We start from the raw sequence: 12,495 nt of genomic DNA, 5'->3' as shown, positions 1-12,495 counted from the left end.
TACTGTATTTCCCTATGCATAAGACGCTCCCATGTAAAAGATGCACCTTAATTTTGGGGCCCAAAATTTGAAAAAAATGTATTTACATAAAGTTATTGAACTCAAGTTTTATTCATCATCAAACTCATACAACTCTTCTGCATGAAAAAGTGGGAAATGCAAGTAAAGAAAAATTTACAACCACTGTATAAGACGCACCCAGTTTTTATTGTTATTTATTTTTTATTTTTTATTTTTTTGTATTTTTCTGAAGCTGGAAACGGGGAGAGACAGTCAGACAGACTCCCGCATGCGTCCGACCGGGATCCACCTGGCACGCCCACCAGGGGGCGATGCTCTGCCCCTCCGGGGCGTCGCTCTACCGCGACCAGAGCCACTCTAGCGCCTGGGGCAGAGGCCAAGGAGCCATCCCCAGCGCCCGGGCCATCCCCGCTCCAATGGAGCCTTGGCTGCAGGAGGGGAAGAGAGAGAGACAGAGAGGAAGGAGGCGGGGGGTGGGGAAGCAAATGGGCGCTTCTCCTATGTGCCCCTGCCGGGAATCGAACCGGGTCCCCCACATGCCAGGCCAACGCTCTACCGCTGAGCCAACCGGCCAGGGCCGCACCCAGTTTTTAGATCCCAAATTTTTTGGAAAAGGGTGCTTCTTATACATGGGGAAATATGGTATATACTTTATAAAGTGATCACCCATTAAATCTAGTACCCATCTAACACCATACATAGTTTTACAATATTTTTTTTCAACTTTTTTTTTTATAGATTTTATTTATTCATTTTAGAGAGAGGAGACAGAGAGAGAGAGACAGAGACAGAGAGAAAGGGAGAGGAGCAGAAAGCATCAACTCCCATATGTGCCCTGACCAGGCAAGCCTGGGGTTTTGAACTGGTGACCTCAGCATTCCAGGTTGACGCTTCACCCACTGCGCCACCACAGGTCAGGTCATAGTTTTACAACATTATTGACTATTTTTTTCACATGGTACTGTAAATTCCCCCCATGACTATTTTTTTTATTTTATTTTTTATTTTTTGTGACAGAGACAGAGAGAGAGACAGAGAGGGGGACAGAGAAGGACAGACAGACAGGAAGGGAGAGAGATGAGAAGCATCAATTCTTCATTGTAGAACCTTAGTTTATTCAGTGATAGCGTTCTCATATGTGCCTTGACTGGGGGGCTACAGCGGAGTAAGTGACCCCTTGCTCAAGCCAACGACATTGGGCTCAAGCCAGTGACCATGGGGTCATGTCTATGATCCCACACTCAAGCCAGCGACCCCACGCTCAAGCTGGTGAGCCCATTCTCAAGCCGGTGACCTTGGAATTTTGAACATGGGTCCTCTGCATCCCAGTCTAATGCTTTTATACACTGCCACCGCCTGGTCAGGCACTATTTTTATTTTTATTTTTATTTATTTTATTGAATTTATTGGGGTAACACTGGTTAACAAAACTATACACATTTCAGGTGCATCATTCTATAATAGATCATCTCTACACTGTATCTGTGGTCACCACCCCAAGTCAAGTCTTCTTCCCATGACTGTTTTTATAACTGGCAATTTATGCTAATTAATTCTTTTCACCTTTTTTTTTTTTTTTTAAGTGAGAGCAGGGGAGATAGACTTCCGCATATTCCCAGAACCAGGATCCACCCAGCAACCCCCATCAGGGGCTGATGTTCAAATCAACCAAGTTATCCACGGTGCCCCAGGCCCACACTAAAACCAGTTGAGCCACTGGCTACAGGAAGGGGAGAGAAGCAAGCATGGTCCCTTCTCATGTGCGTTCTGACGGGGATCAAACATCTGTGTGCCAGGCCGATGCTCTATGCATTGAGCCAACAGGCCAGGGCTCCTTGTCACCTTTTTTACTCATTTCCTCACCCCTCCTCCCATCTGGCAACCATCAATTTGTTCTCTGTATCTATGAGTTTGTTTTGTTTGTTTATTTATTTTATTTTTTAGATTTCACATATATGTAAAATAATGATATATTTTTCCCCTGTCTAATTATTTCACTTAGCATAATATCCTCTAGGACCTAGGTCCATCTATGTTGTTGTAAATGGTAAGGTTTCAGATGTTTTTATGTCTGAGTAATATTGCATTGTATATATGTACCACTGTTTGTTGTTTTCTTTAAGTGAGAGGAGGGAAGATAGTGAGGCAGACTTCTACATGCACCTCGACTAGGATCTACCTGGGAACCCCATCTGGGGCCAATGCTCAAGTACCAAGCTATTTTCAGTGCCTGAGGTCCACACGCTCCAAAGGAGCTGTTGTCAGTGCCTGGGGCCATGCTTGAACCAATCAAGTCACTGGCTATGGGTAGGGAAGAGGGGAAGAAGGGGGAAAGGAAAGGGAAGAGAAGCAGATGGCTGCTTCTCCTGTGTGCCTTGACTGGGAATCAAACCCAGGACGTCCATACACCAGGCTGATGCTCTATCCACTGAGCCACCAGCCAGGGCCTATGTATCACCTCTTCTTTATCCATCCATGTCTTGGCTACTGTAAATAATCCTGCAATGAACTGAGGGGGTGCATATATCTTTTTTTTTTTTTTTTTTTTTTTACAGAGACAGAGAGAGTCAGAGAGAGGTATAGATAGGGACAGACAGACAGACAGGAACAGAGAGAGATGAGAAGCATCAATCATCAGTTTTTCGTTGCAACACCTTAGTTGTTCATTGATTGCTTTCTCATATGTGCCTTGAATGCGGGCCTTCAGCAGATCGAGTGACCCCTTGCTCGAGCCAGCGACCTTGTGTCCAAGCTGGTGAGCTTTTGCTCAAACCAGATGAGCCCGCACTCAAGCTGATGACCTCAAGGTCTCAAACCTGGGTCCTCCGCATCCCAGTCTGATGCTCTATCCACTGCGCCACTGCCTGGTCAGGCTCATGAAATCATCTTTAACCTATCAGGGTAGACGGTAGTTAGTGCTTTATACTGGAGAAAAAGATTTGTTTTCCCAAGGGAAATGGGAAGGGGACTCTGTATTCCTTTTAGTACTTTTTTAAAATTTATTTATTTTAGAGAGGAGAGAGAGTAAGAGAGAGAGGAGGAGCAGGAAGCATTAACTCCCATATGTGCCTTGACCAGACAAGTACAGGGTTTTGAACCGGCGACCTCAGCATTCCAGGTCGACGCTTTATCCATTGCACCTCCAAAGGCCAGTCTGGGATTCTGTATTCCTAATCCCCACACCAATTTCACTCCTCTCCTGGTGTTCTTCACCTCCATTCCAGTGCTTCTGAACTTCTCTCTCCTTACTGCCTTCCCAGATAGCACCATATTTTAGAAATGATGAGTGCACCCAAAGTCCAGATGGGAGCAAATGGTTGCAGGGGTCAAAGTGGCTGCAGAGATGGGGGAGACAGAGGCCAAAATGGAGGTAAGAATGGTAACAGGGCTCCCAGCCTAAAGATGGAGAACAACCTACTCAGAACGAGAAGAGGAAGGAGAAAAACATAAAAAGAGGAGGCAATTGCTTTGAGCCATATACCAATCCAACCAAAAGATTCAGAGCCTTCATTACAAACCTACCTTTTGATGTGAGATGGCAGTCACTCAAAGAGCTGGTTAAAGAAAAAATTGGTGCCTGACCTGTGGTGGCCGAGTGGATAAAACGTCGACCTGGAATGCTGAGATCACCAGTTTGAAACCCAGGGCTTACCTGGTCAGGGCACATACAGGAAGCAACTATTATGAGTTGATGCTTTCTACTTCTCCTCTCTCTCTCTCTCTCTCTCTCTCTCTTTCTCCTCTCTAAAAATCAATAAATAAAATTTAAAAAAAGAAAAAGAAATCATGACCTGTGGTGGCACAATGGATAAAGTGTTGACCTGGAATGCTGGGGTCACCAGTTCGAATTCCTGGGCTTGTCTGGTCAAGGCACATATGGGAGTTGATGCTTCCTGCTCCTCCCTCCTCTCTCTCTCTCTCTCTCTCTCTCTCTCTCTCTCTCAAAATGAATAAATAAATATTAAAAAAAAAAAGAAAACATGTGAAGCTCTTAATGGATGCTGAAGGAAAGTCAAGGGGAGGTGCCCTTGTTGAATTTAAGATGGAAGAGAGCGTGAAAAAAGCTGACGAAGTTCTAAACAAGTATAGTCTGAGTGGAAGACCACTGAAAATCAAAGAAGATCCTTATGTTGAAGATGCCAGGAGAGCAATGCCAAAGGTGATGGCTACGACTGGTGGGATGGTATGGGACTAGCTGGCCCAGGAATGATTAATATCCTAGCCAGTATCCTAAATAATCCTAACATCCCAAATGAGATTATCCATGCATTACAGGCTGGAAGACTTGCAAACACAGTATTGGTAGCAAATTTGGATTATAAAGTTGACTGGAAGAAACTGAAGGAAATTGTTAATATGGCTGGTGTGGTGGTCTGGACAGACATTCTTGAGGATAAAGATGGAAAAGACATGGAATAGGCCTGGTTAATTCTGAACAGTTGTTTGAAACTGTCCAAGCTATATCTATGTTTAATGGCCAACTATATACTATTTGATAGACCAATAATGAATGAGAGGCCTTTACCAAAGGGAGATTGGTTTCCCTTCTGAGTGTCCACAATAATTTCCCCAAGGACATGGTGGTATTGGCATGGGGTTAGGACATAGTTTATCAATGCCAATCATCTCAATAAAGACACTAGCCTGGGGAACATAGGACCCACAGGAATGGGAATTGAAGGCTTAGGATTTGGAATAAATAAAATGGGAGGCATGGAAGGACCCTTTGCTGGTGGTATAGAAAACATGAGTTGCCTGACCTGTGTTGACGCAGTGGATAAAGTGTCAACCTGGAAACGCTGAGATTGCCGGTTCAAAACCCTGGGCTTGCCTGGTCAAGGCACATATGGGAGTTGATGCTTTCTGCTCCTCCCCCCTTCTCTCTCTCTCTCTCTCCCCTCTCTATAATGAATAAATAAAATTTAAAAAAAAAAAAAAAAAAAAAAAAAGGGCCCTGGCCGGTTGGCTCAGCGGTAGAGCGTCGGCCTGGCGTGCAGAAGTCCCGGGTTCGATTCCTGGCCAGGGCACATAGGAGAAGCGCCCATTTGCTTCTCCACCCCCCCTTCCTCTCTGTCTCTCTCATCCCCTCCCGCAGCCAAGGCTCCATTGGAGCAAAGATGGCCCGGGCGCTGGGGATGGCTCCTTGGCCTCTGCCCCAGGCGCTAGAGTGGCTCTGGTCGGGACAGAGCGATGCCCCGGAGGGGCAGAGCATCGCCCCCTGGTGGGCAGAGCGTCGCCCCTGGTGGGCGTGCCGGGTGGATCCCTGTCGGGCGCATGCGGGAGTCTGTCTGACTGTCTCTCCCCGTTTCCAGCTTCATAAAAATAAAAAAACAAAAAAAAACATGAGTTGACTTGGATCTGGGATGAACATGGGCAGGATAAATGGTGCAGGTGAAGGCAGTGTCCCCGGGATTGAGAAGATGGACCCCAGCATTGACTGCACTGGTGGTGCTGACATGGAGTACACAGGTATAGGCCTGGGCATGGCATGGATCATGAAGGCTCTGAGACTGAAGCACAAGCCTGGTCATTGGCCTCTGGCAACAAGCACATAGGCCCACTGGACCTCAAACTTGTGGCCGCACCTATCCACTCTGTGGGCCAGACTAGCGAGCACATGCGCTCTGGTGTGACATGTATATGGGTCCTGCCATTGTGCTTATGGGCTTGAGCATGGAGCACATAGTGCCAGCAGGCATGTCCAGTGGCCTGCTAGCAGTTTCTAGTGCATGGGCCTGGAGAGTGCGTGGGTCCCGCCATGAGCCCTGTCTTGGGTGCTGGCATTGAGTGCATAGGTCTGTCCATGGGTGGTGGTGGCAGTGCCAGCCTTAACTGTGCCATCGAGATGGAACATGGCAACTTTGAAGGAAACTTCACAGGTTCCTTTGGTGGAGCTAGAATCCGTGTTCCTCAGAGTGGCCAGGATGATCCACCAGATATTTGTGAGAAATATTCCATTTGATATTACATGGAAGACAACTAAGGGACAAATTCAATGAAAGTGGCCATGTGCTGTATGCTGACATCAAGATGGAGCATGAGGCCTGACCTGTGGTGGTGCAGTGGATAGAGCATCCTCCTGGAATGCTGAGGTTGCCAGTTTCAAACCTGGGCCAGTTTGAAATATGTGCCTGGTCAAGGCACATATGCAAAACAACTATGAATTGATGCTTCCTGCTCCTCCCCCAACCCCCATCCCTGCCTTCCTCTCTCCAAAATCAATCAATAAAATCTTTTTTTTTTTTTTTTTTCCCATTTTTCTGAAGCTGGAAACAGGGAGAGACAGTCAGACAGACTCCCGCATGCGCCCGACCGGGATCCACCCGGCACGCCCACCAGGGGCGACGCTCTGCCCACCAGGGGGCGATGCTCTGCCCATCCTGGGCGTCGCCATGTTGCGACCAGAGCCACTCTAGCGCCTGGGGCAGAGGCCACAGAGCCATCCCCAGCGCCTGGGCCATCTTTGCTCCAATGGAGCCTTGGCTGCGGGAGGGGACGAGAGAGACAGAGAGGAAAGCGCGGCGGAGGGGTGGAGAAGCAAATGGGCGTTTCTCCTGTGTGCCCTGGCCGGGAATCGAACCCGGGTCCTCCGCACGCTAGGCCGATGCTCTACCGCTGAGCCAACCGGCCAGGGCTAAAATCTTAAATTAAAAAAAAAAAAGGCCCTGGTTGGTTGGCTTAGTGGTAGAGTGACAGCACAACAGCCCAGCATGTGGAAGTTCCAGGTTCAATTCCCAGTCAGGGCACACAGGAGAGGTGACCATCTGCTTCTCCACCCCTCTCCTTCCCCTTCTCTCTCTCTCTCTTTCTTCCTCTCCTGCAGCCATGGCTTGATTGGTTCGAGCACATTGGCCCTGGGCACTGAGGATGGCTCTGTGGAGCCTCTGCCTCAGGTGCTAAAAATGGCTCAGTTGCAAGTATCAGCCCCAGACAGGGTTTGCTGGTGGATCCCGATCTGGGTGCATGTGGGAGTCTGTCTCACTATCTCCCGTTCTCTCACTTAAAAAAGAAATATAACAAATGTGTCAGTGGTAGGAAATGGCCTGTCTTGTCCAAGGCAGTCTGCTCTATGGTGGGAGTCCACTGTGGATTTGAGAGGCATTGTTTTCAAAGTGTAGCTTCTTTGCTTCCTCAAGTTTCAGCATTTTCTACCCATGAGCTCATTTAAAATTATGTTTGTTACTTTACACACATAAGCTTCTTCCCTGCAACCCTAATCCTGCTTCCATCTAAAGGGGGCACTTTCTGGGGCACCTACAGCTAGGGTGGAACTTGATGGGAAATGGGAATAATGGCCATGCCTTGCTTGTTCCCTAGACAAGGTTCCCAACAGACAGCCTGTACCACCTTCACTGGGGACAAGCAGGTGGGCTCATGGTTTCCAGTGACAATGATCTGGGATGGGAGAGAATCTCTTACCTAGAAGACAAGAAAGACTGAGCAGGAAAGGTTTGGCTATGGGTCTCAAGGGTCAATCTGTGGCTAATGGCTTAAAGACATCTGCTTGGGGGTACATTGGAAGAATTTCCAGATTTATCTATGAGCCAAAAATGAAGCACATTTTGTAGGATGTTTGAATACATGACCTTCACGAAACAGTTCTTAGAAAAATAGAATCATATAGCAGACTCCCACTGCTTTCCTTCTGAGGGATAAGGGTAAAAAATTACAATTTCTGGCCCTGGCCAGTTGGCTCAGTGGTAGAGCGTCGGCCTGGCATGTGGAAGTCCCAGGTTCAATTTCTGGTCAGGGCACACAGGAGAAGCGACCATCTGCTTCTCTACCCTTCCCCCTCTACTTTCTCTCTATCTCGCTCTTCCCCTCCCACAGCCGAGGCTCCATTGGAGCAAAGTTGGCCCGGGCGCTGAGGATGGCTCCATGGCCTCCACCTCAGGCACTAGAATGGCTCCAGTTGCAACGGAGCAACGGCCCAGATAGGCAGAGCATCGCCTCCTGGTGGGCATGTGGGTGGATCCTGGTCAGGCACACGCCGGAGTCTGTCTCTCTGCCTTCCTGCTTCTCACTTCAGAAAATTTTTTTAAAAAATTACAATTTCTAACAGATATGCCTGACTGGTGGTCGTGCAGTGGATAGAGTTGACTTGGGATGCTGAGGTCCCAGGCTGAAATTCCCAAGGTCATTGGCTTGAACCCAAAGGTCACTGGCTTAAAACCCAAGGTCACTGGCTTGAAGCCCAAGGTCGCTGCCTTGAGCAAGGGGTCACTGGCTCATCTGGATCCCCCTGGTCAAGGCATATATGAGAAAGCAATCAAGGAACAACTAAGGTGCCACAACTATGAGTTGATGTTTCTCATCTCTCCCTTCCTGTCAGTCTGTACCTATCTGTCCCTCTCTCTCTCCTGTTACATTCTTTCTCTCTCTCTCTTAAAAAAAAAAAAGAAAAAAAAGGCAAACCCAGGTGATCAAGCTGCAGTGGAGCATTTATACATGTTCAGAAAGACTGAAAGAATGCTTAAGACTATACACCAGTGGTCCCCAACCCCCGGGCTGCAGACCAGTACCGGTCCGTGGGCCATTTGGTACTGATCCGCAGAGAAAGAATAAATAACTTACATTATTTCCGTTTTATTTATATTTAAGTCTGAACGATGTTTTATTTTTTAAAAATGACCAGATTCGGGCCCTGGCCGTTTGGCTCAGTGGTAGAGCGTCGGCCTGGCGTGCAGAAGTCCCGGGTTCGATTCCCGGCCAGGGCACACAGGAGAAGCGCCCATCTGCTTCTCCACCCCTCCCCCTCTCCTTCCTCTCTGTCTCTCTCTCCCTTCCCGCAGCGAGGCTCCATTGGAGCAAAGATGGCCCGGGCGCTGGGGATGGCTCCTTGGCCTCTGCCCCAGGCGCTAGAGTGGCTCTGGTCGCTGCCCCCTCGGAGGGGCAGAGCATCACCCCCTGGTGGGCATGCCGGGTGGATCCCGGTCGGGCGCATGCGGGAAGTCTGTCTGACTGTCTCTCCCTGTTTCCAGCTTCAGAAAAATACAAAAAAAAAAAAAAAGACCAGATTCCCTCTGTTCCATCCGTCTAAGACAGGGGTCCCCAAACTACGGCCCGCGGGCCACATGCGGCCCCCTGAGGCCATTTATCCAGCCCCGCGGCACTTCTGGAAGGTTACTTCTTTCATTGGTGGTCAGTGAGAGGAGCATAGTTCCCATTGAAATATTGGTCAGTTTGTTGATTTAAATTTACTTGTTCTTTATTTTAAATATTGTATTTGTTCCCGTTTTGTTTTTTTACTTTAAAATAAGATATGTGCAGTGTGCATAGGAATTTGTTCATAGTTTTTTTTTATAATCCGGTCCTCCAACGGTCTGAGAGACAGTGAACTGGCCCCCTGTGTAAAAAGTTTGGGGACCCCTGGTCTAAGACTCACTCTTGACTTGACGCTTGTCCCGGTCATGTGATACATTTATCCGTCCCACCCTAAAGGCTGGTCTGTGAAAATATTTTCTCACATTAAACTGGTCCCTGGCCCAAAAAAGGTTAGAGACCACTGCTATACACCACTATAGACTCTGAGGACGCAGAGAGGGAGACTACCCTGGGTACATACTTTCTATCCCACTGTGTTCAAAACAATAGTGGTGGGACCTACCACCCCCACCTCCCAACTGGTAGAGGTGCCTTCAGAGTCTTTAACAACAGAGATGTGGCAGAAAAAGAGGATGAAGGAAACGTGAAAAAGTAAACTTTTTCTGATTGTCGCCCTCCAGACTTCAGATAATTTGGGGATGACAGGAGGAAGACCGATTTGGGTGAGTAACCTCAGCCCCTACTGTGATAACAACAAAAGGTGTCTGGTAGAGCAGGAGCCTAACCACTATGCATACTGCAAACAAGAAAGACAATGAAAGAGAGAGTGCCCCCACCATCTTCAGGGAGGGAAGGAAAGGGAAGCTTCTAATTTTTTGCAATTATCCCAGATAGAAAATGACGATCTATGCGGTCTGGGGGCCTCCTCTTCTGGCTCCAAAAGGTAATGTTTTGATCTTCCATGAGGAGCCCCAGGTTACTCTGAATACAGAAGTTGAGAAAGCTGATTTTTTTTATTAGGTACTGGAGCCAGTTATCCTGTTCCTACTACCTGTAAAGGCCTCCTCTCCAAGAGGGAGTGTAATATGAAAGGAATGGCAGAGCTCTGGCTGGTTAGCTCAGTCGGTTAAGAACATCATCCAGAAACAATAAGGTTGTGAGTTCAATCCCTGGTCAGGGCACACATGGGAAACAACCAACAAGTGCATGACTGAGTGGAACCACAGATGAATGCTTCCCTTCCCTCTTCCCCTCTCCATCTCTCTAAAAAATAAAAATAAAAAATAAATAAAATTTAGCCCTAGCTGGATAGCTGGGTCAGCTGGAGCATCCTTTTGGAGCACAGTTGCCAGTTTGATTCCCTGGTCAGGACACATACAGGAGCAGCTTGATGTTGCTGTCTCTCTGCCTGCCTTTCTCAAAAAAATAAATTAACTAGCGTGGGGCGGTGGCACAGTGGATAGAGTATCAGCCTGGGATTCAGAGGACCCAAGTTTGAAACCCTGAAGTTACCTGTTTGAGCGCAGGCTCACCAGCTTGAGTGTGGGGTTGCTAGCTTGAAGCCCAAGGTCGCTGGCTTGAGCAAGGTGCCACTGGCTCAACTGTAGCCCCCTGGTCAAAGCACGTATGAGAAAGCAATCAATAAACAACTAAAGGCGCTGCTATGAAGAATTGTTGCTTCTCATCTCTCTTCCTTTCTGTCTGTCTGTCCCTCTCTGTCTCTCTCACTAAAAATAGAAAATAAACAAATAAAATAAAAATTAAAAAATTTTACTGATTGATTTGAAAGAGAGAGAGAGAATGGGAGAGAGAGGAGAAACGTGATCTGTTCCCGTATGTGCCTGGACCAGGAATGGAACCGGCAAAGTCTATGCATTGGGAAGATACTCTAACCAACAGAGGCATCTGGCCAAGGCTATTTTAACATTTTAAAATTAAATTATGGAAGCTCAGAAATAGTAACTTATCAAAAGTCACAAGTCTACTTACTGCAGGGTAGAGGGAGTCAGAAAAGAAAAAAAAAGGGTTCAAACTCAAGTTTAACTCCAAAGCTGAGCTAATTGCTGCATTATACTGCCCCTTATGGTAATCACTGGGTAATAAAATTGATGAGGTCTGACTTCCTGCCCGTGACATTATCTTTTTCATTTATTTTAATTAATTAACTAATTAATTTTTGTGACTGAGACAGAGAGAGGGACAGACAGGAACAGACAGACAGGAAGAGAAAGAGATGAGAAGCATCAATTCTTCCTTGTGGCACATTAGTTGTTCCTTGATTGCTTTCTCATATGTGCCTTGACTGGGGGCAGGAGGGTGGGCTACAGTGGAGTGAGTGACCCCTTGCTCATGCCAGCGGCCTTTGGCTCAAGCCAGCAACCATGAGGTCACATCTATCCATGTTCAAACCATCAACCCTGTGCTCAAGTTGGTGAGCCTGTGCTCAAGCTGGCAACCTCAGGGTTTTGAACCTGGGTCCTCTGCGTCCCAGTCCTACGCTCTATCCACTGTGCCATCGCCTAGTCAGGCCTTTCATTTTATTTTAAGAAAAAAATTTTAGTGTTTATTGTATTGATTTGAGAGAGAGAGAGAGAGGAAGAGAAAGAGACAGGAACATTGATCTGTTCCTGTATATGCCCTGATGGTGATTGAACCAGCAACCTCTGTGCTTTGAAACAATGCTCCAACCAAGGGAGCGCTCCGACTAGGGTAGGCCTTTTATTATTTTAAGTGAGAGGGGGTAGATAGACAGTCCTGAATGCACCCGACCAGGATCCACCCAGTGACCCCTGTCTGGGACTGCTGCTCTGTCCATCTGGAGCAGATGCTCAAAATGAAGCTATTTTTAGGTCCTGAAGTAGAGGCTTCCCAGAGCCATCCTCAGAGCCTGGGGCCAAAGCACTCAAATCAATAGAGCCATGACTGCAGAAGGGAAGAGAGAGAAGAGGGGGGGAGAAGCAGATGGTAGCTCAACTGTGAGCAGCCCCAGATGGGCAGAGAATCGGTGGGTGCACTTGTCAGGGCACATGTGTCAGTCTCTGTATCTCCCCTCCTCTCTTAAAAAAAAAAGATGGAGAATGGAAAGTTTAAGGCGTGTGCTGTGGTTAGGTTTGAGCCACCCAAGATGGCTGAGAAGCTTGCCAGATCATGAACGGGATGAAGCTGAGTGACCGAGATTGACGTTTGATTAGATAAAAATGCTTAAGCAGTTGCCTTATTTTTTTTAATTTTAATTTGTGTAAGACTTTTTTTTCAGAGACAGAGAGAAGGTCAGAGAGAGGGATAGACAGGGACAGACAGGAACGGAGAAATAAGCATCAATCATCAGTTTTTCGTTGCGACACTTTAGTTGTTCATTGATTGCTTTCTCATATGTGCCTTGACCATGGGGCTGCAGCAGACCGAGTAACCCCTTGCTCGAGCCAGCGG

The 12,495-nt window shown here is 47.3% G+C and overlaps 1 pseudogene; it reads left to right on the top strand.

Annotated features, from left to right (window-relative positions):
- The first annotated feature begins 3,334 nt into the window (after window positions 1–3,334).
- LOC136393255 (heterogeneous nuclear ribonucleoprotein M-like) lies at window positions 3,335–12,271 on the top strand (annotated as a pseudogene).
- Window positions 12,272–12,495: the final 224 nt, after the last annotated feature.

The sequence above is a fragment of the Saccopteryx leptura genome, chromosome 2 (assembly GCF_036850995.1).
Source record: "Saccopteryx leptura isolate mSacLep1 chromosome 2, mSacLep1_pri_phased_curated, whole genome shotgun sequence".
Taxonomy (NCBI): Eukaryota; Metazoa; Chordata; class Mammalia; order Chiroptera; family Emballonuridae; genus Saccopteryx; species Saccopteryx leptura.
This window is presented reverse-complemented; position numbering and strand designations above follow the sequence as displayed.